The 17,059-nt window shown below is 40.3% G+C and overlaps 72 non-coding genes across 72 annotated transcripts; all 72 read left to right on the top strand.

Annotated features, from left to right (window-relative positions):
* The first annotated feature begins 5,663 nt into the window (after positions 1-5,663).
* On the top strand, positions 5,664-5,745 carry Trnas-cga (transfer RNA serine (anticodon CGA)). Its single transcript has one exon. It is a non-coding gene; the product is annotated as a tRNA-Ser (tRNA).
* Positions 5,746-6,135: 390 nt separating this feature from the next.
* Positions 6,136-6,217, top strand: Trnas-cga (transfer RNA serine (anticodon CGA)). Its single transcript has one exon. It is a non-coding gene; the product is annotated as a tRNA-Ser (tRNA).
* A 70-nt stretch (positions 6,218-6,287) lies between these two features.
* On the top strand, positions 6,288-6,369 carry Trnas-cga (transfer RNA serine (anticodon CGA)). Its single transcript has one exon. It is a non-coding gene; the product is annotated as a tRNA-Ser (tRNA).
* A 221-nt stretch (positions 6,370-6,590) lies between these two features.
* On the top strand, positions 6,591-6,672 carry Trnas-cga (transfer RNA serine (anticodon CGA)). Its single transcript has one exon. It is a non-coding gene; the product is annotated as a tRNA-Ser (tRNA).
* A 69-nt stretch (positions 6,673-6,741) lies between these two features.
* Trnas-cga (transfer RNA serine (anticodon CGA)) lies at positions 6,742-6,823 on the top strand. Its single transcript has one exon. It is a non-coding gene; the product is annotated as a tRNA-Ser (tRNA).
* Positions 6,824-6,893: 70 nt separating this feature from the next.
* On the top strand, positions 6,894-6,975 carry Trnas-cga (transfer RNA serine (anticodon CGA)). Its single transcript has one exon. It is a non-coding gene; the product is annotated as a tRNA-Ser (tRNA).
* Positions 6,976-7,045: 70 nt separating this feature from the next.
* On the top strand, positions 7,046-7,127 carry Trnas-cga (transfer RNA serine (anticodon CGA)). Its single transcript has one exon. It is a non-coding gene; the product is annotated as a tRNA-Ser (tRNA).
* Positions 7,128-7,197: 70 nt separating this feature from the next.
* Trnal-caa (transfer RNA leucine (anticodon CAA)) lies at positions 7,198-7,279 on the top strand. Its single transcript has one exon. It is a non-coding gene; the product is annotated as a tRNA-Leu (tRNA).
* A 70-nt stretch (positions 7,280-7,349) lies between these two features.
* Positions 7,350-7,431, top strand: Trnas-cga (transfer RNA serine (anticodon CGA)). The gene has a single exon. It is a non-coding gene; the product is annotated as a tRNA-Ser (tRNA).
* Positions 7,432-7,501: 70 nt separating this feature from the next.
* Trnas-cga (transfer RNA serine (anticodon CGA)) lies at positions 7,502-7,583 on the top strand. Its single transcript has one exon. It is a non-coding gene; the product is annotated as a tRNA-Ser (tRNA).
* Positions 7,584-7,653: 70 nt separating this feature from the next.
* Positions 7,654-7,735, top strand: Trnas-cga (transfer RNA serine (anticodon CGA)). The gene has a single exon. It is a non-coding gene; the product is annotated as a tRNA-Ser (tRNA).
* Positions 7,736-7,805: 70 nt separating this feature from the next.
* Trnas-cga (transfer RNA serine (anticodon CGA)) lies at positions 7,806-7,887 on the top strand. The gene has a single exon. It is a non-coding gene; the product is annotated as a tRNA-Ser (tRNA).
* A 70-nt stretch (positions 7,888-7,957) lies between these two features.
* On the top strand, positions 7,958-8,039 carry Trnas-cga (transfer RNA serine (anticodon CGA)). The gene has a single exon. It is a non-coding gene; the product is annotated as a tRNA-Ser (tRNA).
* Positions 8,040-8,109: 70 nt separating this feature from the next.
* On the top strand, positions 8,110-8,191 carry Trnas-cga (transfer RNA serine (anticodon CGA)). Its single transcript has one exon. It is a non-coding gene; the product is annotated as a tRNA-Ser (tRNA).
* Positions 8,192-8,261: 70 nt separating this feature from the next.
* Positions 8,262-8,343, top strand: Trnas-cga (transfer RNA serine (anticodon CGA)). Its single transcript has one exon. It is a non-coding gene; the product is annotated as a tRNA-Ser (tRNA).
* Positions 8,344-8,413: 70 nt separating this feature from the next.
* Positions 8,414-8,495, top strand: Trnas-cga (transfer RNA serine (anticodon CGA)). Its single transcript has one exon. It is a non-coding gene; the product is annotated as a tRNA-Ser (tRNA).
* Positions 8,496-8,566: 71 nt separating this feature from the next.
* Positions 8,567-8,647, top strand: Trnas-cga (transfer RNA serine (anticodon CGA)). The gene has a single exon. It is a non-coding gene; the product is annotated as a tRNA-Ser (tRNA).
* A 70-nt stretch (positions 8,648-8,717) lies between these two features.
* Trnas-cga (transfer RNA serine (anticodon CGA)) lies at positions 8,718-8,799 on the top strand. Its single transcript has one exon. It is a non-coding gene; the product is annotated as a tRNA-Ser (tRNA).
* A 69-nt stretch (positions 8,800-8,868) lies between these two features.
* On the top strand, positions 8,869-8,950 carry Trnas-cga (transfer RNA serine (anticodon CGA)). Its single transcript has one exon. It is a non-coding gene; the product is annotated as a tRNA-Ser (tRNA).
* Positions 8,951-9,019: 69 nt separating this feature from the next.
* On the top strand, positions 9,020-9,101 carry Trnas-cga (transfer RNA serine (anticodon CGA)). The gene has a single exon. It is a non-coding gene; the product is annotated as a tRNA-Ser (tRNA).
* Positions 9,102-9,171: 70 nt separating this feature from the next.
* Trnas-cga (transfer RNA serine (anticodon CGA)) lies at positions 9,172-9,253 on the top strand. The gene has a single exon. It is a non-coding gene; the product is annotated as a tRNA-Ser (tRNA).
* Positions 9,254-9,323: 70 nt separating this feature from the next.
* Positions 9,324-9,405, top strand: Trnas-cga (transfer RNA serine (anticodon CGA)). Its single transcript has one exon. It is a non-coding gene; the product is annotated as a tRNA-Ser (tRNA).
* A 70-nt stretch (positions 9,406-9,475) lies between these two features.
* Positions 9,476-9,557, top strand: Trnas-cga (transfer RNA serine (anticodon CGA)). Its single transcript has one exon. It is a non-coding gene; the product is annotated as a tRNA-Ser (tRNA).
* Positions 9,558-9,627: 70 nt separating this feature from the next.
* Positions 9,628-9,709, top strand: Trnas-cga (transfer RNA serine (anticodon CGA)). Its single transcript has one exon. It is a non-coding gene; the product is annotated as a tRNA-Ser (tRNA).
* Positions 9,710-9,779: 70 nt separating this feature from the next.
* Positions 9,780-9,861, top strand: Trnas-cga (transfer RNA serine (anticodon CGA)). Its single transcript has one exon. It is a non-coding gene; the product is annotated as a tRNA-Ser (tRNA).
* A 70-nt stretch (positions 9,862-9,931) lies between these two features.
* Trnas-cga (transfer RNA serine (anticodon CGA)) lies at positions 9,932-10,013 on the top strand. The gene has a single exon. It is a non-coding gene; the product is annotated as a tRNA-Ser (tRNA).
* Positions 10,014-10,083: 70 nt separating this feature from the next.
* On the top strand, positions 10,084-10,165 carry Trnas-cga (transfer RNA serine (anticodon CGA)). The gene has a single exon. It is a non-coding gene; the product is annotated as a tRNA-Ser (tRNA).
* Positions 10,166-10,235: 70 nt separating this feature from the next.
* Positions 10,236-10,317, top strand: Trnas-cga (transfer RNA serine (anticodon CGA)). Its single transcript has one exon. It is a non-coding gene; the product is annotated as a tRNA-Ser (tRNA).
* A 70-nt stretch (positions 10,318-10,387) lies between these two features.
* Positions 10,388-10,469, top strand: Trnas-cga (transfer RNA serine (anticodon CGA)). The gene has a single exon. It is a non-coding gene; the product is annotated as a tRNA-Ser (tRNA).
* Positions 10,470-10,539: 70 nt separating this feature from the next.
* Trnas-cga (transfer RNA serine (anticodon CGA)) lies at positions 10,540-10,621 on the top strand. The gene has a single exon. It is a non-coding gene; the product is annotated as a tRNA-Ser (tRNA).
* Positions 10,622-10,691: 70 nt separating this feature from the next.
* Positions 10,692-10,773, top strand: Trnas-cga (transfer RNA serine (anticodon CGA)). Its single transcript has one exon. It is a non-coding gene; the product is annotated as a tRNA-Ser (tRNA).
* Positions 10,774-10,843: 70 nt separating this feature from the next.
* Positions 10,844-10,925, top strand: Trnas-cga (transfer RNA serine (anticodon CGA)). Its single transcript has one exon. It is a non-coding gene; the product is annotated as a tRNA-Ser (tRNA).
* Positions 10,926-10,995: 70 nt separating this feature from the next.
* Positions 10,996-11,077, top strand: Trnas-cga (transfer RNA serine (anticodon CGA)). Its single transcript has one exon. It is a non-coding gene; the product is annotated as a tRNA-Ser (tRNA).
* Positions 11,078-11,148: 71 nt separating this feature from the next.
* Trnas-cga (transfer RNA serine (anticodon CGA)) lies at positions 11,149-11,230 on the top strand. The gene has a single exon. It is a non-coding gene; the product is annotated as a tRNA-Ser (tRNA).
* Positions 11,231-11,300: 70 nt separating this feature from the next.
* On the top strand, positions 11,301-11,382 carry Trnas-cga (transfer RNA serine (anticodon CGA)). Its single transcript has one exon. It is a non-coding gene; the product is annotated as a tRNA-Ser (tRNA).
* A 70-nt stretch (positions 11,383-11,452) lies between these two features.
* On the top strand, positions 11,453-11,534 carry Trnas-cga (transfer RNA serine (anticodon CGA)). The gene has a single exon. It is a non-coding gene; the product is annotated as a tRNA-Ser (tRNA).
* Positions 11,535-11,604: 70 nt separating this feature from the next.
* On the top strand, positions 11,605-11,686 carry Trnas-cga (transfer RNA serine (anticodon CGA)). The gene has a single exon. It is a non-coding gene; the product is annotated as a tRNA-Ser (tRNA).
* Positions 11,687-11,756: 70 nt separating this feature from the next.
* On the top strand, positions 11,757-11,838 carry Trnas-cga (transfer RNA serine (anticodon CGA)). The gene has a single exon. It is a non-coding gene; the product is annotated as a tRNA-Ser (tRNA).
* A 70-nt stretch (positions 11,839-11,908) lies between these two features.
* Trnas-cga (transfer RNA serine (anticodon CGA)) lies at positions 11,909-11,990 on the top strand. Its single transcript has one exon. It is a non-coding gene; the product is annotated as a tRNA-Ser (tRNA).
* Positions 11,991-12,060: 70 nt separating this feature from the next.
* Trnas-cga (transfer RNA serine (anticodon CGA)) lies at positions 12,061-12,141 on the top strand. Its single transcript has one exon. It is a non-coding gene; the product is annotated as a tRNA-Ser (tRNA).
* Positions 12,142-12,211: 70 nt separating this feature from the next.
* Trnas-cga (transfer RNA serine (anticodon CGA)) lies at positions 12,212-12,293 on the top strand. Its single transcript has one exon. It is a non-coding gene; the product is annotated as a tRNA-Ser (tRNA).
* Positions 12,294-12,364: 71 nt separating this feature from the next.
* On the top strand, positions 12,365-12,446 carry Trnas-cga (transfer RNA serine (anticodon CGA)). The gene has a single exon. It is a non-coding gene; the product is annotated as a tRNA-Ser (tRNA).
* A 70-nt stretch (positions 12,447-12,516) lies between these two features.
* On the top strand, positions 12,517-12,598 carry Trnas-cga (transfer RNA serine (anticodon CGA)). Its single transcript has one exon. It is a non-coding gene; the product is annotated as a tRNA-Ser (tRNA).
* A 70-nt stretch (positions 12,599-12,668) lies between these two features.
* Positions 12,669-12,750, top strand: Trnas-cga (transfer RNA serine (anticodon CGA)). Its single transcript has one exon. It is a non-coding gene; the product is annotated as a tRNA-Ser (tRNA).
* Positions 12,751-12,820: 70 nt separating this feature from the next.
* Trnas-cga (transfer RNA serine (anticodon CGA)) lies at positions 12,821-12,902 on the top strand. The gene has a single exon. It is a non-coding gene; the product is annotated as a tRNA-Ser (tRNA).
* Positions 12,903-12,972: 70 nt separating this feature from the next.
* On the top strand, positions 12,973-13,054 carry Trnas-cga (transfer RNA serine (anticodon CGA)). The gene has a single exon. It is a non-coding gene; the product is annotated as a tRNA-Ser (tRNA).
* A 70-nt stretch (positions 13,055-13,124) lies between these two features.
* On the top strand, positions 13,125-13,205 carry Trnas-cga (transfer RNA serine (anticodon CGA)). Its single transcript has one exon. It is a non-coding gene; the product is annotated as a tRNA-Ser (tRNA).
* A 70-nt stretch (positions 13,206-13,275) lies between these two features.
* On the top strand, positions 13,276-13,357 carry Trnas-cga (transfer RNA serine (anticodon CGA)). Its single transcript has one exon. It is a non-coding gene; the product is annotated as a tRNA-Ser (tRNA).
* A 71-nt stretch (positions 13,358-13,428) lies between these two features.
* Trnas-cga (transfer RNA serine (anticodon CGA)) lies at positions 13,429-13,510 on the top strand. The gene has a single exon. It is a non-coding gene; the product is annotated as a tRNA-Ser (tRNA).
* Positions 13,511-13,580: 70 nt separating this feature from the next.
* On the top strand, positions 13,581-13,662 carry Trnas-cga (transfer RNA serine (anticodon CGA)). Its single transcript has one exon. It is a non-coding gene; the product is annotated as a tRNA-Ser (tRNA).
* Positions 13,663-13,732: 70 nt separating this feature from the next.
* On the top strand, positions 13,733-13,814 carry Trnas-cga (transfer RNA serine (anticodon CGA)). The gene has a single exon. It is a non-coding gene; the product is annotated as a tRNA-Ser (tRNA).
* A 70-nt stretch (positions 13,815-13,884) lies between these two features.
* Positions 13,885-13,966, top strand: Trnas-cga (transfer RNA serine (anticodon CGA)). Its single transcript has one exon. It is a non-coding gene; the product is annotated as a tRNA-Ser (tRNA).
* Positions 13,967-14,036: 70 nt separating this feature from the next.
* Trnas-cga (transfer RNA serine (anticodon CGA)) lies at positions 14,037-14,118 on the top strand. The gene has a single exon. It is a non-coding gene; the product is annotated as a tRNA-Ser (tRNA).
* Positions 14,119-14,188: 70 nt separating this feature from the next.
* Positions 14,189-14,270, top strand: Trnas-cga (transfer RNA serine (anticodon CGA)). Its single transcript has one exon. It is a non-coding gene; the product is annotated as a tRNA-Ser (tRNA).
* A 70-nt stretch (positions 14,271-14,340) lies between these two features.
* On the top strand, positions 14,341-14,422 carry Trnas-cga (transfer RNA serine (anticodon CGA)). The gene has a single exon. It is a non-coding gene; the product is annotated as a tRNA-Ser (tRNA).
* Positions 14,423-14,492: 70 nt separating this feature from the next.
* Positions 14,493-14,574, top strand: Trnas-cga (transfer RNA serine (anticodon CGA)). The gene has a single exon. It is a non-coding gene; the product is annotated as a tRNA-Ser (tRNA).
* A 70-nt stretch (positions 14,575-14,644) lies between these two features.
* Trnas-cga (transfer RNA serine (anticodon CGA)) lies at positions 14,645-14,726 on the top strand. The gene has a single exon. It is a non-coding gene; the product is annotated as a tRNA-Ser (tRNA).
* A 70-nt stretch (positions 14,727-14,796) lies between these two features.
* Positions 14,797-14,878, top strand: Trnas-cga (transfer RNA serine (anticodon CGA)). Its single transcript has one exon. It is a non-coding gene; the product is annotated as a tRNA-Ser (tRNA).
* A 70-nt stretch (positions 14,879-14,948) lies between these two features.
* Positions 14,949-15,030, top strand: Trnas-cga (transfer RNA serine (anticodon CGA)). The gene has a single exon. It is a non-coding gene; the product is annotated as a tRNA-Ser (tRNA).
* Positions 15,031-15,100: 70 nt separating this feature from the next.
* Trnas-cga (transfer RNA serine (anticodon CGA)) lies at positions 15,101-15,182 on the top strand. The gene has a single exon. It is a non-coding gene; the product is annotated as a tRNA-Ser (tRNA).
* A 70-nt stretch (positions 15,183-15,252) lies between these two features.
* Trnas-cga (transfer RNA serine (anticodon CGA)) lies at positions 15,253-15,334 on the top strand. The gene has a single exon. It is a non-coding gene; the product is annotated as a tRNA-Ser (tRNA).
* Positions 15,335-15,404: 70 nt separating this feature from the next.
* Positions 15,405-15,486, top strand: Trnas-cga (transfer RNA serine (anticodon CGA)). The gene has a single exon. It is a non-coding gene; the product is annotated as a tRNA-Ser (tRNA).
* Positions 15,487-15,556: 70 nt separating this feature from the next.
* On the top strand, positions 15,557-15,638 carry Trnas-cga (transfer RNA serine (anticodon CGA)). Its single transcript has one exon. It is a non-coding gene; the product is annotated as a tRNA-Ser (tRNA).
* A 70-nt stretch (positions 15,639-15,708) lies between these two features.
* Positions 15,709-15,790, top strand: Trnas-cga (transfer RNA serine (anticodon CGA)). Its single transcript has one exon. It is a non-coding gene; the product is annotated as a tRNA-Ser (tRNA).
* A 70-nt stretch (positions 15,791-15,860) lies between these two features.
* On the top strand, positions 15,861-15,942 carry Trnas-cga (transfer RNA serine (anticodon CGA)). Its single transcript has one exon. It is a non-coding gene; the product is annotated as a tRNA-Ser (tRNA).
* Positions 15,943-16,012: 70 nt separating this feature from the next.
* Trnas-cga (transfer RNA serine (anticodon CGA)) lies at positions 16,013-16,094 on the top strand. The gene has a single exon. It is a non-coding gene; the product is annotated as a tRNA-Ser (tRNA).
* A 70-nt stretch (positions 16,095-16,164) lies between these two features.
* Trnas-cga (transfer RNA serine (anticodon CGA)) lies at positions 16,165-16,246 on the top strand. Its single transcript has one exon. It is a non-coding gene; the product is annotated as a tRNA-Ser (tRNA).
* A 70-nt stretch (positions 16,247-16,316) lies between these two features.
* Positions 16,317-16,398, top strand: Trnas-cga (transfer RNA serine (anticodon CGA)). The gene has a single exon. It is a non-coding gene; the product is annotated as a tRNA-Ser (tRNA).
* Positions 16,399-16,468: 70 nt separating this feature from the next.
* On the top strand, positions 16,469-16,550 carry Trnas-cga (transfer RNA serine (anticodon CGA)). The gene has a single exon. It is a non-coding gene; the product is annotated as a tRNA-Ser (tRNA).
* A 70-nt stretch (positions 16,551-16,620) lies between these two features.
* Trnas-cga (transfer RNA serine (anticodon CGA)) lies at positions 16,621-16,701 on the top strand. Its single transcript has one exon. It is a non-coding gene; the product is annotated as a tRNA-Ser (tRNA).
* A 70-nt stretch (positions 16,702-16,771) lies between these two features.
* On the top strand, positions 16,772-16,853 carry Trnas-cga (transfer RNA serine (anticodon CGA)). Its single transcript has one exon. It is a non-coding gene; the product is annotated as a tRNA-Ser (tRNA).
* Positions 16,854-16,923: 70 nt separating this feature from the next.
* Positions 16,924-17,005, top strand: Trnas-cga (transfer RNA serine (anticodon CGA)). Its single transcript has one exon. It is a non-coding gene; the product is annotated as a tRNA-Ser (tRNA).
* Positions 17,006-17,059: the final 54 nt, after the last annotated feature.

Raw genomic sequence — 17,059 nt, forward strand, 5'->3', positions numbered from 1 at the left:
GCGTGTATCGGTTATCCCCCTTAGATTAAGTTAGTATTTATTTTTGACTCGCTTGAGGCTTTTTCTTAGCCACATAGTTATGTAGTTCTGGTACTATCTTTTCCAAATATTATTTTAATAAAACGCAGTAGTAAATACATTCATTTTTAGATAGAGAATCAGAAACGGTGTTCATTTGTTACTGGGTGATTGTTTGATTTTCTCGATAAAAATGAATTAAAAAAAGTCCATGCCGAGATTAAATCAATCGGTAAATTTTCAGTTTAGGTCCATCTCCACAATTTTCTTTTAAATGACGACTTGTGGAGGTTTTCGACCATGCTGAATACGAAAATCGCATTGAAAGTTTGCAGAAATAAGTAATTATTGAGATATAAATGTTGTATTATGCATTGTATTCTCTCGTGGCCATTTTTTACGCGCGAGCGCGCGCCATAGCAAATGTACACATGACACCTGACACCTACCGGAAACACTTTTCTGGGATTACACCTCCCCTTCCACTTAGTGGAAACATACACTTTTCTGAAACTGAGAATGCCCCCCCCCAAAAAAAAAATGGTGCGCACAAAACTTAAAAAAACTAAAAAATATTTTGAAAATAAATTTAATTACTTTTAAGGGGGTTCTTTTTCTCGTTATGAAATTCTACTTCCATTGCTCTCTGATTTACGGTCCATTTCTTTCCTTTTTATTAGTCATTAAATTTATTTTTGTTCAACATTTTTTATTTTAAGATGATACTTAAGTCCGTATCATTGTCGGAGGCAAAAAACGTAGGAAAAAGGTGAAAAAACGCGGATTTTTAAGGGGTTAGGGTTAGGGTTAGGGTTAGGGGCGGGCAATATTGTACAGGTTCGCCAAAAATCCACTTTTCTGAGCCTGACACTGTCCCCCCGCCTCAAGAATTGATAACTTTTTTTTTTGTCTTTATATCTCAATAACGACTTGCGTCTACAAAATTTCAGTGTGATATTCGTATTCAGCATAGTTGAAAACCTGTAAAAGTCGTCATTTAAAGAAAATTGTGGTAAATAAAATAAAAGAACATTCAAATTCAACACTCACCTTTAAAATTACTTTTATTGGTTTCGGGTATGCTGAAAACGAATATCACATGTAGATGATCATTTCTCCGTTTCTTGGGACCGGTCAGAGAGATCACGAAATTCGGTTTGGAAATTCTCTGAATGCCCTCCGCCGACAAAAATAAACACGCTTTGGCGCCACACAAGAATATTAGATACGCATGCGTGCGTAAACAAGTCCGCGTAAACAAAATTCACAACCCAACGATTTTTCCGCCTGAACAGTTACATCGCTTCATACAGAATACCATTAACACTTTCACATTTTTTTTTTTTTTAGAATTTCACTTCCAACAACGCAGGACATTTTTTGCACATAATTTATCATAAAAAGTTCATTTTTTACACATATTTTATAAGAATTTTTTGCACATATTTTATAAGAATTTTTTGCACATATTTTATCATAAGAATTTGATTTTTTTTCTTTCATATAAATAATCGTTAACAATGAGTTCTACCACAGAATATTGGTTAATTTCCTGAATTTTGGTGAATTTTTAAAAGGAGAGAGTCAAAATGTTTATACATTTTGAGCATCGGCATTCATTTTGTCCGCACCTACAACTATTCGCTAGTTTAAAGGCTTCCAAATTCCTTTTAAAATTTTGAAGGGTTATAATTCAAATTGTAATAAAAATATATCTGATTTGTTTACGAAAAAAAAAAACGTAATTCGTTCTGGTAGATTTAGTTTCGTAATGGCTTCAATTTAAAAAAAAAATGATTTTTTATTTTCAATTTTTACATTACGCTCTAACATTTTTTATTTTAAATTATCGATCAATAGTAAAAAAAAAATCTGTCTTTAAAATGTCTCTTTAGAAATCAACAAAATTTTCTTTTTTTTAATAAAAAATAATTTTTATTTGTTAATTCATTTATTTTTGGTTTCTTACGCATTTTTCTGTTCGGGGAAAAAATCTTGTCTGTTACTTATTGGCCGGTTTATTTGACCAATATATCTTAATACCCGGGGTCCGTGAAATGTTTAAATGTGATGTTCGTTTTCAGCATACCCGAAAACCAATAAAAGTCGTAATTTAAAAGGCGAGTGTTGAGTTAGAATGTTCTCCCTTTTTATTTATTTATCTTTTTTTTTATTTTTATTTTTTTTTTTCTTGCGAACCTGAAATATTATTTAGTAACACATACTTAACATGGAGAGGGGTGGGGATGATGTTTTGAAAATGAAAAAAAATTGTCCTGTTGGACCGAATGTATAAAAATTACAAATTATTTTGAAATTAGGAAAACTCGTCCCCGTTTGCTAGGTAGGAAAACTGGTCTCTTATCGAATAAACAAGGGACCAGTTTTCCTACCTAGCAAGAAGGGACAAGTTTTCCGGGTACCAGTTTTCCAGAAATGAGTTTTGCGGGCACCATTTTTTTGGGGGGAGGGGGTGATTCTCAGTTTCAGAAAAGTGTATTTTTCCGTTAAGTGGAAGAGGGGAGGCAATCCACAGGCGTGCAGTTCTAAGAAAGAAGCTTTGTTCATGGAATCTACGTTTAGGTTTAGGCACAGATAAAGAGTGGGGGGAATTATTGATAGTGTTTTCAGCTAGACGAGTGTTTCTTGTGAAAGTTTAGCGAGGGGGGACCATAGACTGAAGCTCAGTCGAACACTTTCCATGAAAGTAACGATACATCAGAGACAAACTCGCAACATCTCTTCTGTGAGATAGAGGTTGCAGAGAAGAGAAAAGGACACCTGCTACGAGGCTACGAAGTCTATTTTGAACTCTATCAAGGCAGGACAAGTCCTTTCTAGCAGCTCCTGTCCAGATGTGACAACAGTATTCCATCCTTGGACGTACCTGGCTCTTATATAGATGGAGAATTGCATCAGCAGTGAGATATCTACTGGATCGATAGAAAGATCTCACCATTTTTTCCCGCGATTTCGATGACAATAAAAATATATGAATGTGGAATATTCGTTGATCATTATTCAATCCAAGGAAAAGTCCGGTCTCTCTGCTAGTACAAAATAATCGTCAAATATTAATTGCACGGCATGCCCAAAATTGTGATGGCCGAGTGGTTAAGGCATTGGACTCGAAATCCAAAGTGCAATACCTGCATAGTTTAAGATCATGTTCGGAGCGAATTATTTTTATAAACTCTTGTAAATAATATACAATAATCATAATATATTAATTGTACGACATAACTAAAGCTACGATGGCCGAGTAGCTAAGGCGTTAGACTCAAAATACAATGGGCAATACCCGTGCAGGTTGGAATCCTGCCCGTAGCGACTTATCTTTAGAAACTCCGGTAAAGTTTAAACAAATATTAATTGTACATTGTAACGACAGCTGCGATGCTTGTGATAAAGACGATAGATTCGAAATCCAGTGGGTAATCCCCGCACGGGTTCGAATACTGTTCGTAACGATTTATTTTTTTATAAACTCGTGTAAATAATATACAATAATAAAAAAATATTTATTGCATTATGTAACAAAAGCGGCGATGACCGAGTAGCGAAGGTGTTGGACTCAAGATCCAATGGGTAATACCCGCATCGGTTCGAATTCTGTTAATATTTTTTATAATATCTTGTAAATAATATACAATAATGATTAAATATTTATTGGACGTTGTAACCAAACCTGCGATAGCTAAGCGGTTTAGGCTTTAAACTCGACACCTAATGGGCGATACCCGCGCAGGTTTGAATCCCATTCGTAGTGATTTATATTTATATACTTTGGTAAATAATATCTATATATCTATAAACATGTCTGTGTGTGTGCCTGTGTACATATTCCTACTAAATAAATATGTCAATTTTCGGTCTAGAGACTCGAGATTTAATATAAGGAGTATTGAGATTTGGGAAAAATATTTGATAGGTTTTCGGCCACAAATATGGCTGCCAAGGGATTAAAGTTCAACGATTTTAAATTTGAAAACTTTACCACACTCCTCCGCCAATTTCGAGTAAAGTACTTGAAGTTTAAAATGTAGGTAACTTGGACATGGATCAAACTTTTTTTTATTTGATTTGAGCCACAAAAAGTAAATGTGAAGGGGTTAAAATTGGGGTCAAAATTAAAAAAAAAACAATTTGTATCTACGATCTCTACAAAATTACTCAGCCAATTACCGGTTTAAGCATTTGAAATTTTAAGTAAAGGGTATTCAGAGATAAGGCAATGTTTTTAATCGGGTTGGGCCGAAAATTTGAGCTGCCAAGGGGTCAAAGTTAAAAGATTTGAAATTTGAGGTGTCTAGCAAACTACACAGCCAATTTTGGGTCTAAACACTTGAAATTTATATATAACAGGTATTCAGACAGTCTACAGGCATTTTAATTAGTTTCCAAGCTGAAATGTGGCTGCCAAAAGGTTAACGTTGAAAGAGTTGACAAGTGTCGATTCTATCAATTCCACTGCTAAATTTTGCGTTTACAGACCTAAAAAGTTATGTGTAGGTAATTTGGACATGAGTAACACATTGTATTTTTATTTGAAACAAAATTAATACAAATTGTGGTAAAAGTACAAAAAATTAAACTCTGTAGTTTCAACGAAATTACTCAGACAAATCTTGTCCAAACATTTGAAATATTGCATAAAGTGTATTAGCACGTATTAGAACTATACAACAGGCCCAAGCAACGCTGGCTGAACTGCTAGCAAAATAATAATCAAATATGTATTGCATGATCGAACGAAAGCTGCGTTTGTCGAGTGGTTAAGGCGTTGGACACGAAATCCAATGAGAGATGCCAGCACAGAATAGACTCATGTTCGTAGCGATTTAGTTTTATACACTTTGGAAAATAATATGCAATAATGATCTCATATTTATTGCATTGTACGACTGGAGCTGTGATGGCCGAGTGGTTAAGGCGTTGGACTCGAAATCCACTTGGCAATGCCCACAAGGGGTCCAATCTTGTTCGTAGCAATTTACATAATATACAATAATCATCTCATGTTTATTGCAATGTACGGCCAGAGCTGCGATTGCCAAGTAGTTAATGCGTTGAACTCGAAATCCAATGGGAAATAATAGCACAGGAACCAAACCTGCTCGTAGCGATTTAGCTTTATAAACTTTATAAATACTATATATCATCTCATGTTTATTGAAATAGACGGCAAAAACATAAATGGCTGAGGGGTAAACGCTTTGGACTAAAAATCCACTGCGCAAGTCCCGCACAGGTTCGAATCCTGTTCGTAGAGAGTAAGTTTGGTGAAGTTTGGTAAATAACGTACAATAATCACCTCATTTTTATATCGATGTGTGATGGGAGCTGCGATGGCCGATGGTGAACGCGTTGGACTCGAAATCCAATAGGCAATGCTTGCACAGGTTCGAATCCTGTTCGTAGCGATTTAGTTTTATAAAATATGGTAAAAAATATGAAATAATCATATAATGTTTATGTCGATGTACGACGAAAGCTTCGACCACCGAGTGGTTAAGTAGTTGGACTGTAAATCGAATGGGAAATGCCCGTACAGGTTCGAATCCTGTTCGTAACGATATAGTTTTATACATTTTGGAAAATAATATAGACTAATCCTCTCATGTTTATTTTGATGTGCGACAGCAGCTGCGATGGCCGAGTTGTTAAGGCGTTGGACTCGACATCCAATGGGCAATGCCCGCACAGGAACGAATCCTGTTCGTAGCGATTTAGCTTTATAAACTTTGGTAATTAATATACACTCATCATCTTATGTTTATTTTGCTGTGCGATAGCACATTCGATTGCCGTGTCGTAAAGACGTTGAACTCGAAATCCAATAGAATCGAAATCCGATGGGCAATGCCCGTATAGGTTCGAATCCTGTAAGTAGCGCTTTAGTTTTACAAACTTTGGTAATTAATATACACTAATCCTCTCATGTTTATTCTGATGAGCGACAGCAGCTGCGATGGCCGAGTGGTTAAGATGTGTGACTCGAAGTCCAATGGGCAATGCCCGCACAGGTTCGAATCCTGTTCGTAGCGATTTACTTTTATAAACTTTGGTAATTAATATACACAAATGCTCTAATGTTTATTTTGATGTGCGACAGCAGCTGCGATGGCCGAGTTGTTAAGGCGTTGGACTCGAAATCCAATGGGCAATACCTGCACAGGTTCGAATCTTGTTCGTAGCGATTTACTTTTATAAACTTTGGTAATTAATATACACTAATCCTCTAATGTTTATTTTGATGTGCGACAGCAGCTGCGATGGCCGAGTTGTTAAGGCGTTGGACTCGAAATCCAATAGGCAATGCCCGCTCAGGTTCGAATCCTGTTCGTAGCGATTTACTTTTATAAACTTTGGTAATTAATATACACTAATGCTCTAATTTTTATTTTGATGTGCGATAGCAGCGGCGATGGCCGAGTGATTAAGGCGTTGGACTCGAAATCCAATGGGCAATACCGTTCAGGTTCGAATCCTGTTCGTAGTGATTTACTTTTATAAACTTTGGTAATTAATATACACTAATGCTCACATGTTTATTTTGATGTGCGACAGTGGCTGCGATGGCCGAGTTGTTAAGGTGTTCGACTCGAAATCCAATGGGCTATACCCGCACAGGTTCGAATCTTGTTCGTAGCGATTCAGTTTTATAAACTTTGGTAATTAATATACACTAATGCTCAAATGTTTATTTTATACGCGACAGCAGCTGCGATGGCCGAGTTGTTAAGGCGTTGGACTCGAAATCCAATGGGCAATGCCCGCACAGGTTCAAATCCTGTTCCTAGCGATTTACTTTCATAAACTTTGGTAAATAATATACACAAATGCTCTAATGTTTATTTTGATGTGCGACAGCAGCTGCGATGGCCGAGTGGTTAAGGCGTTGGACTCGAAATCCAATGGGCAATCCCCGCACAGGTTCGAATCCTGTTCGAAGCGATTTACTTTTATAAACTTTGGTAATTAATATACACAAATGGTCTAATGTTTATTTTGATGTGCGACAGCAGCTGCGATGGCCGAGTTGTTCAGGCGTTGGACTCGAAATCCAATGGGCAATGCCTGCACAGGTTCGAATCTTGTTCGTAGCGATTTACTTTTATAAACTTTGGTAATTAATATACACTAATCCTCTAATGTTTATTTTGATGTGCGACGGCAGCTGCGATGGCCGAGTGGTTAAGGCGTTGGACTCAAAATTCAATGGGCAATGCCCGCACAGGTTCGAATCCTGTTCGTAGCGATTTACTTTTATAAACTTTGGTAATTAATATACAGTAATGCTCTAATTTTTATTTTGCTATGCGACAGCAGCTGCGATGGCCGAGTTGTTAAGGCGTTGGACTCGAAATCCAATGGGCAATGCCCGCACAGGTTCGAATCCTGTTCGTAGCGATTTACTTTTATAAACTTTGGTAATTAATATACACAAATGCTCTAATGTTTATTTTGATGTGCGACAGCAGCTGCGATTGCCGAGTTGCTAAGGCGTTGGACTCGAAATCCAATGGGCAATGCCCGCACAGGTTCGAATCCTGTTCGTGGCGATTTACTTTCATAAACTTTGGTAAATAATATACAGTAATGCTCTAATTTTTATTTTGATGTGCGACGGCAGCTGCGATGGCCGAGTGGTTAAGGCGTTGGACTCGAAATCCAATGGGCAATACCCGCACAGGTTCGAATCCTGTTCGTAGCGATTTACTTTCATAAACTTTGGTAAATAATATACAGTAATGCTCTAATTTTTATTTTGATGTGCGACGGCAGTTGCGATGGCCGAGTGGTTAAGGCGTTGGACTCGAAATCCAATGGGCAATGCCCGCACAGGTTCGAATCCTGTTCGTAGCGATTTACTTTCATAAACTTTGGTAAATAATATACACAAATGCTCTAATGTTTATTTTGATGTGCGACAGCAGCTGCGATGGCCGAGTTGTTAAGGCGTTGGACTCGAAATCCAATGGGCAATGCCCGCACAGGTTCGAATCCTGTTCGTAGCGATTTACTTTCATAAACTTTGGTAAATAATATACAGTAATGCTCTAATTTTTATTTTGATGGGCGACGGCAGCTGCGATGGCCGAGTGGTTAAGGCGTTGGACTCGAAATCCAATGGGCAATGCCCGCACAGGTTCGAATCCTGTTCGTAGCGATTTACTTTCATAAACTTTGGTAAATAATATACAGTAATGCTCTAATTTTTATTTTGATGTGCGACGGCAGCTGCGATGGCCGAGTGGTTAAGGCGTTGGACTCGAAATCGAATGGGCAATGCCTGCACAGGTTCGAATCTTGTTCGTAGCGATTTACTTTTATAAACTTTGGTAATTAATATACACTAATCCTCTAATGTTTATTTTGATGTGCGACAGCAGCTGCGATGGCCGAGTGGTTAAGGCGTTGGACTCGAAATCCAATGGGCAATGCCCGCACAGGTTCGAATCCTGTTCCTAGCGATTTAGTTTCATAAACGTTGGTAATTAATATACACAAATGCTCTAATGTTTATTTTGATGTGCGACAGCAGGAGCGATGGCCGAGTGGTTAAGGCGTTGGACTCGAAATCCAATGGGCAATGCCCGCCCAGGTTCGAATCCTGTTCGTAGCGATTTACTTTTATAAACTTTGGTAATAAATATACACTAATCCTCTAATGTTTATTTTGATGTGCGACAGCAGCTACGATGGCCGAGTTGTTAAGGCGTTGGACTCGAAATCCAATGGGCAATGCCCGCACAGGTTCGAATCCTGTTCGTAGCGCTTTACTTTTATAAACTTTGGTAATTAATATACACAAATGCTCTAATGTTGTTTTGATGTGCGACAGCAGCTGCGATGGCCGAGTGGTTAAGGCGTTGGACTCGAAATCCAATGGGCAATGCCCGCACAGGTTCGAATCCTGTTCGTAGCGATTTACTTTTATAAACTTTGGTAATTAATATACACAAATGCTCTAATGTTTATTTGATGTGCGACAGCAGCTGCGATGGCCGAGTGGTTGAGGCGTTGGACTCGAAATCCAATTGGCAATGCCTGCACAGGTTCGAATCTTGTTCGTAGCGATTTACTTTTATAAACTTTGGTAATTAATATACAGTAATGCTCTAATTTTTATTTTGATATGCGACGGCAGCTGCGATGGCCGAGTGGTTAAGGCGTTGGACTCGAAATCCAATGGGCAATGCCCGCACTGGGTCGGATCCTGTTCGTAGCGATTTACTTTTATAAACTTTGGTAATTAATATACAGTAATGCTCTAATTTTTATTTTGATATGCGACGGCAGCTGCGATGGCCGAGTAGTTAAGGCGTTGGACTCGAAATCCAATGGGCAATGCCTGCACAGGTTCGAATCCTGTTCGTAGCGATTTACTTTTATAAACTTTGGTAATTAATATACACTAATACTCTAATTTTTATTTTGATATGCGACGGCAGCTGCGATGGCCGAGTGGTTAAGGCGTTGGACTCGAAATCCAATGGGCAATGCCCGCACAGGTTCGAATCCTGTTCGTAGCGATTTACTTTTATAAACTTTGGTAATTAATATACACAAATGCTCTAATTTTTATTTTGATGTGCGACAGCAGCTGCGATGGCCGAGTGGTTAAGGCGTTGGACTCGAAATCCAATGGGCAATACCCGCACAGGTTCGAATCTTGTTCGTAGCGATTTACTTTTATAACCTTTGGTAATTAATATACACTAATCCTCTAATGTTTATTTTGATATGCGACGGCAGCTGCGATGGCCGAGTGGTTAAGGCGTTGGACTCGAAATCCAATGGGCAATGCCCACACAGGTTCGAATCCTGTTCGTAGCGATTTACTTTCATAAACTTTGGTAAATAACATACAGTAATGCTCTAATTTGTATTTTGATGTGCGACGGCAGCTGCGATGGCCGAGTGGTTAAGGCGTTGGACTCGAAATCCAATGGGCAATTCCCGCACAGGTTCGAATCCTGTTCGTAGCGATTTACTTTCATAAACTTTGGTAAATAATATACGGTAATGCTCTAATTTTTATTTTGATGTTCGACGGCGGCTGCGATGGCCGAGTGGTTAAGGCGTTGGACTCGAAATCCAATGGGCAATGCCCGCACAGGTTCGAATCCTGTTCGTAGCGGTTTACTTTCATAAACTTTGGTAATTAATATACAGTAATGCTCTAATTTTTATTTTGATGTTCGACGGCAGCTGCGATTTCCGAGTGGTTAAGGCGTTGGACTCGAAATCCAATGGGCAATGCCCGCACAGGTTCGAATCCTGTTCGTAGCGATTTACTTTTATAAACTTTGGTAAATAATATACAGTAATGCTCTAATTTTTATTTTGATGTGCGACGGCAGCTGCGATGGCCGAGTGGTTAAGGCGTTGGACTCGAAATCCAATGGGCAATGCCCACACAGGTTCGAATCCTGTTCGTAGCGATTTAGTTTCATAAACTTTGGTAAATAATATACAGTAATGCTCTAATTTTTATTTTGATGTGCGACGGCAGCTGCGATGGCCGAGTGGTTAAGGCGTTGGACTCGAAATCCAATGGGCAATTCCCGCACAGGTTCGAATCCTGTTCGTAGCGATTTACTTTCATAAACTTTGGTAAATAATATACAGTAATGCTCTAATTTTTATTTTGATGTGCGACGGCAGCTGCGATGGCCGAGTGGTTAAGGCGTTGGACTCGAAATCCAATGGGCAATGCCCGCACAGGTTCGAATCCTGTTCGTAGCGATTTACTTTCATAAACTTTGGTAACTAATATACAGTAATGCTCTAATTTTTATTTTGATGTGCGACGGCAGCTGCGATGGCCGAGTGGTTAAGGCGTTGGACTCGACATCTCATGGGCAATGCCCGCACAGGTTCGAATCCTGTTCGTAGCGATTTACTTTCATACACTTTGGTAAATAATATACACTAATCCTCTAATGTTTATTTTGATGTGCGACGGCAGCTGCGATGGCCGAGTGGTTAAGGCGTTGGACTCGAAATCCAATGGGCAATGCCCGCACAGGTTCGAATCCTGTTCGTAGTGATTTACTTTTATAAACTTTGGTAAATAATATACAGTAATGCTCTTAATTTTTATTTTGATGTGCGACGGCAGCTGCGATGGCCGAGTGGTTAAGGCGTTGGACTCGAAATCCAATGGGCAATGCCCGCACAGGTTCGAATCCTGTTCGTAGCGATTTAGTTTCATAAACTTTGGTAAATAATATACAGTAATGCTCTAATTATTATTTTGATGTGCAACGGCAGCTGCGATGGCCGAGTGGTTAAGGCGTTGGACTCGAAATCCAATGGGCAATGCCCGCACAGGTTCGAATCCTGTTCGTAGCGATTTACTTTCATAAACTTTGGTAAATAATATACAGTAATGCTCTAATTTTTATTTTGATGTGCGACGGCAGCTGCGATGGCCGAGTGGTTAAGGCGTTGGACTCGAAATCCAATGGGCAATGCCCACACAGGGTCGAATCCTGTTCGTAGCGATTTACTTTCATAAACTTTGGTAAATAATATACAGTAATGCTCTAATTTTTATTTTGATGTGCGACGGCAGCTGCGATGGCCGAGTGGTTAAGGCGTTGGACTCGAAATCCAATGGGCAATGCCCGCACAGGTTCGAATCCTGTTCGTAGCGATTTACTTTCATAAACTTTGGTAAATAATATACAGTAATGCTCTAATTTTTATTTTGATGTGCGACGGCCGCTGCGATGGCAGAGTGGTTAAGGCTTTGGACCCGAAATCCAATGGGCAATCCCCGCACAGGTTCGAATCCTGTTCGTAGCGATTTACTTTCACAAACTTTGGTAAATAATATACAGTAATGCTCTAATTTTTATTTTGATGTGCGACGGCAGCTGCGATGGCCGAGTGGTTAAGGCGTTGGACTCGAAATCCAATGGGCAATGCCCGCGCAGATTCGAATCCTGTTCGTAGCGATTTACTTTCATAAACTTTGGTAAATAATATACAGTAATGCTCTAATTTTTATTTTGATGTGCGACGGCAGCTGCGATGGCCGAGTGGTTAAGGCGTTGGACTCGAAATCCAATGGGCAATGCCCGAACAGGTTCGATCCAGTTCGTAGCGATTTACTTTCATAAACTTTGGTAAATAATATGCAGTAATGCTCTAATGTTTATTTTGATGTGCGACGGCAGCTGCGATGGCCGAGTTGTTAAGGCGTTGGACTCGAAATCCAATGGGCAATGCCCGCACAGGTTCGAATCCTGTTCGTAGCGATTTACTTTCATAAACTTTGGTAAATAATATACAGTAATGCTCTAATTTTTTTTTTTGATGTGCGACGGGAGCTGCGATGGCCGAGTGGGTAAGGCGTTGGACTCGAAAACCAATGGACAATGCCCGCACAGGTGCGAATCCTGTTCGTAGCGATTTACTTTCATAAACTTTGGTAAATAACATACAGTAATGTTCTAATTTGTATTTTGATGTGCGACGGCAGCTGCGATGGCCGAGTGGTTAAGGCGTTGGACTCGAAATCCAATGGGCAATCCCCGCACAGGTTCTAATCCTGTTCGTAGCGATTTACTTTCATAAACTTTGGTAAATAACATACAGTAATGCTCTAATTTGTATTTTGATGTGCGACGGCAGCTGCGATGGCCGAGTGGTTAAGGCGTTGGACTCGAAATCCAATGGGCAATTCCCGCACAGGTTCGAATCCTGTTCGTAGCGATTTACTTTCATCAGCTTTGGTAAATAATATACGGTAATGCTCTAATTTTTATTTTGATGTTCGACGGCGGCTGCGATGGCCGAGTGGTTAAGGCGTTGGACTCGAAATCCAATGGGCAATGCCCGCACAGGTTCGAATCCTGTTCGTAGCGGTTTACTTTCATAAACTTTGGTAATTAATATACAGTAATGCTCTAATTTTTATTTTGATGTTCGACGGCAGCTGCGATTGCCGAGTGGTTAAGGCGTTGGACTCGAAATCCAATGGGCAATGCCCGCACAGGTTCGAATCCTGTTCGTAGCGATTTACTTTCATAAACTTTGGTAAATAATATACAGTAATGCTCTAATTTTTATTTTGATGTGCGACGGCAGCTGCGATGGCCGAGTGGTTAAGGCGTTGGACTCGAAATCCAATGGGCAATGCCACACAGGTTCGAATCCTGTTCGTAGCGATTTACTTTCATAAACTTTGGTAAATAATATACAGTAATGCTCTAATTTTTATTTTGATGTGCGACGGCAGCTGCGATGGCCGAGTGGTTAAGGCGTTGGACTCGAAATCCAATGGGCAATTCCCGCACAGGTTCGAATCCTGTTCGTAGTGATTTACTTTTATAAACTTTGGTAAATAATATACAGTAATGCTCTTAATTTTTATTTTGATGTGCGACGGCAGCTGCGATGGCCGAGTGGTTAAGGCGTTGGACTCGAAATCCAATGGGCAATGCCCGCACAGGTTCGAATCCTGTTCGTAGCGATTTAGTTTCATAAACTTTGGTAAATAATATACAGTAATGCTCTAATTTTTATTTTGATGTGCGACGGCAGCTGCGATGGCCGAGTGGTTAAGGCGTTGGACTCGAAATCCAATGGGCAATGCCCGCACAGGTTCGAATCCTGTTCGTAGCGATTTACTTTCATAAACTTTGGTAAATAATATACAGTAATGCTCTAATTTTTATTTTGATGTGCGACGGCAGCTGCGATGGCCGAGTGGTTAAGGCGTTGGACTCGAAATCCAATGGGCAATGCCCGCACAGGTTCGAATCCTGTTCGTAGCGATTTACTTTCATAAACTTTGGTAAATAATATACAGTAATGCTCTAATTTTTATTCTGACGTACGACGGCAGCTGCGATGGCCGAGTGGTTAAGGCGTTGGACTCGAAATCCAATGGGCAATGCCCGCGCAGGTTCGAATCCTGTTCGTAGCGATTTACTTTCATAAACTTTGGTAAATAATATACAGTAATGCTCTAAATTTTATTTTGATGTGCGACGGCAGCTGCGATGGCCGAGTGGTTAAGGCGTTGGACTCGAAATCCAATGGGCAATGCCCGCACAGGTTCGAATCCAGTTCGTAGCGATTTACTGTCATAAACTTTGGTAAATAATATGCAGTAATGCTCTAATTTTTATTTTGATGTGCGACGGCAGCTGCGATGGCCGAGTGGTTAAGGCGTTGGACTCGAAATCCAATGGGCAATGCCCGCACAGGTTCGAATCCTGTTCGTAGCGATTTACTTTCATAAACTTTGGTAAATAATATACAGTAATGCTCTAATTTTTATTTTGATGTGCGACGGGTACTGCGATGGCCGAGTGGTTAAGGCGTTGGACTCGAAATCCAATGGGTAATGCCCGCACAGGTTCGAATCCTGTTCGTAGCGATTTACTTTCATAAACTTTGGTAAATAATATACAGTAATGCTCTAATTTTTATTCTGATGTGCGACGGCAGCTGCGATGGCCGAGTGGTTAAGGCGTTGGACTCGAAATCCAATGGGCAATGCCCGCGCTGGTTCGAATCCTGTTCGTAGCGATTTACTTTCATAAACCTTGGTAAATAATATACAGTAATGCTCTAATTTTTATTTTGATGTGCGACGGCAGCTGCGATGGCCGAGTGGTTAAGGCGTTGTACTCGAAATCCAATGGGCAATGCCCGCACAGGTTCGAATCCAGTTCGTAGCGATTTACTTTCATAAACTTTGGTAAATAATATGCAGTAATGCTCTAATTTTTATTTTGATGTGCGACGGCAGCTGCGATGGCCGAGTGGTTAAGGCGTTGGACTCGAAATCCAATGGGCAATGCCCGCACAGGTTCGAATCCTGTTCGTAGCGATTTACTTTCATAAACTTTGGTAAATAATATACAGTAATGCTCTAATTTTTATTTTGATGTGCGACGGGAGCTGCGATGGCCGAGTGGTTAAGGCGTTGGACTCGAAATCCAATGGACAATGCCCGCACAGGTGCGAATCCTGTTCGTAGCGATTTACTGTCATAAACTTTGGTAAATAATATACAGTAATGCTCTAATTTTTATTTTGATGTGCGACGGCAGCTGCGATGGCCGAGTGGTTAAGGCGTTGGACTCGAAATCCAATGGGCAATACCCACACAGGTTCGAATCCTGTTCGTAGCGATTTACTCTTATACACTTTGGTAATTAATATACACTAATCATCTAATGTTTATTTTGATATGCTACAGCAGCTGCGATAGCCGTGTGGTTAAGGCGTTGGACTCGAAATCCAATGGGCAATGCCCGCACAGGTTCGATTCCTGTTCGTAGCGATTTACTATCATAAACTTTGGTAAATAATATGCAGTAATGCTCTAATTTTTATTTTGATGTGCGACGGCAGCTGCGATGGCCGAGTGGTTAAGGCGTTGGACTCGAAATCCAATGGGCAATGCCCGCACAGGTTCGAATCCTGTTCGTAGCGATTTACTTTCATAAACTTTGGTAAATAATATACAGTAATGCTCTAATTTTTATTTTGATGTGCGACGGCAGCTGCGATGGCCGAGTGGTTAAGGCGTTGGACTCGAAATCCAATGGACAATGCCCGCACAGGTTCGAATCCTGTTCGTAGCGATTTACTGTCATAAACTTTGGTAAATAATATACAGTAATGCTCTAATTTTTATTTTGATGTGCGACGGCAGCTGCGATGGCCGAGTGGTTAAGGCGTTGGACTCGAAATCCAATGGGCAATGCCCACACAGGTTCGAATCCTGTTCGTAGCGATTTACTCTTATACACTTTGGTAATTAATATACACTAATCATCTAAGGTTTATTTTGATATGCTACAGCAGCTGCGATGGCCGAGTGGTTAAGGCGTTGTACTCGAAATCCAATGGGCAATGCCCGCACAGGTTCGAATCCTGTTCGTAGCGATTTACTTTCATAAACTTTGGTAAATAATATACAGTAATGCTCTAATGTTTATTTTGATGTGCGACGGCAGCTACGATGGCCGAGTGGTTAAGGCGTTGGACTCGAAATCCAATGGGCAATGCCCGCACAGGTTCGAATCCTGTTCGTAGCGATTTACTTTCATAAACTTTGGTAAATAACATACTGTAATGCTCTAATTTTTATTTTGATGTGCGACGGCAGCTGCGATGGCCGAGTGGTTGAGGCGTTGGACTCGAAATCCAATGGGCAATGCCCACACAGGTTCGAATCCTGTTCGTAGCGATTTACTCTTATACACTTTGGTAATTAATATACACTAATCATCTAATGTTTATTTTGATATGCTACAGCAGCTGCGATGGCCGAGTGGTTAAGGCGTTGGACTCGAAATCCAATGGGCAATGCCCGCACAGGTTCGAATCCTGTTCGTAGCGATTTACTTTCATACACTTTGGTAAATAATATACACTAATCCTCTAATGTTTATTTTTATGTGCGACGGCAGCTGCGATGGCCGAGTGGTTAAGGCGTTGGACTCGAAATCCAATGGGCAATGCCCGCGCTGGTTCGAATCCTGTTCGTAGCGATTTACTTTCATAAACTTTGGTAAATAATATACAGTAATGCTCTAATTTTTATTTTGATGTGCGACGGCAGCTGCGATGGCCGAGTGGTTAAGGCGTTGTACTCGAAATCCAATGGGCAATGCCCGACAGGTTCGAATCCAGTTCGCAGCGATTTACTTTCATAAACTTTGGTAAATAATATGCAGTAATGCTCTAATTTTTATTTTGATGTGCGACGGCAGCTGCGATGGCCGAGTGGTTAAGGCGTTGGACTCGAAATCCAATGGGCAATGCCCGCACAGGTTCGAATCCTGTTCGTAGCGATTTACTTTCATAAACTTTGGAAAATAATATACAGTAATGCTCTAATTTTTATTTTGATGTGCGACAGCAGCTGCGATGGCCGAGTGGTTAAGGCGTTGGACTCGAAATCCAATGGACAATGCCCGCACAGGTGCGAATCCTGTTCGTAGCGATTTACTGTCATAAACTTTGGTAAATAATATACAGTAATGCTCTAGTTTTTATT

This window comes from Euprymna scolopes, chromosome 15 (assembly GCF_053919585.1).
Source record: "Euprymna scolopes isolate OS-2025 chromosome 15, ASM5391958v1, whole genome shotgun sequence".
NCBI lineage: Eukaryota > Metazoa > Mollusca > Cephalopoda > Sepiida > Sepiolidae > Euprymna > Euprymna scolopes.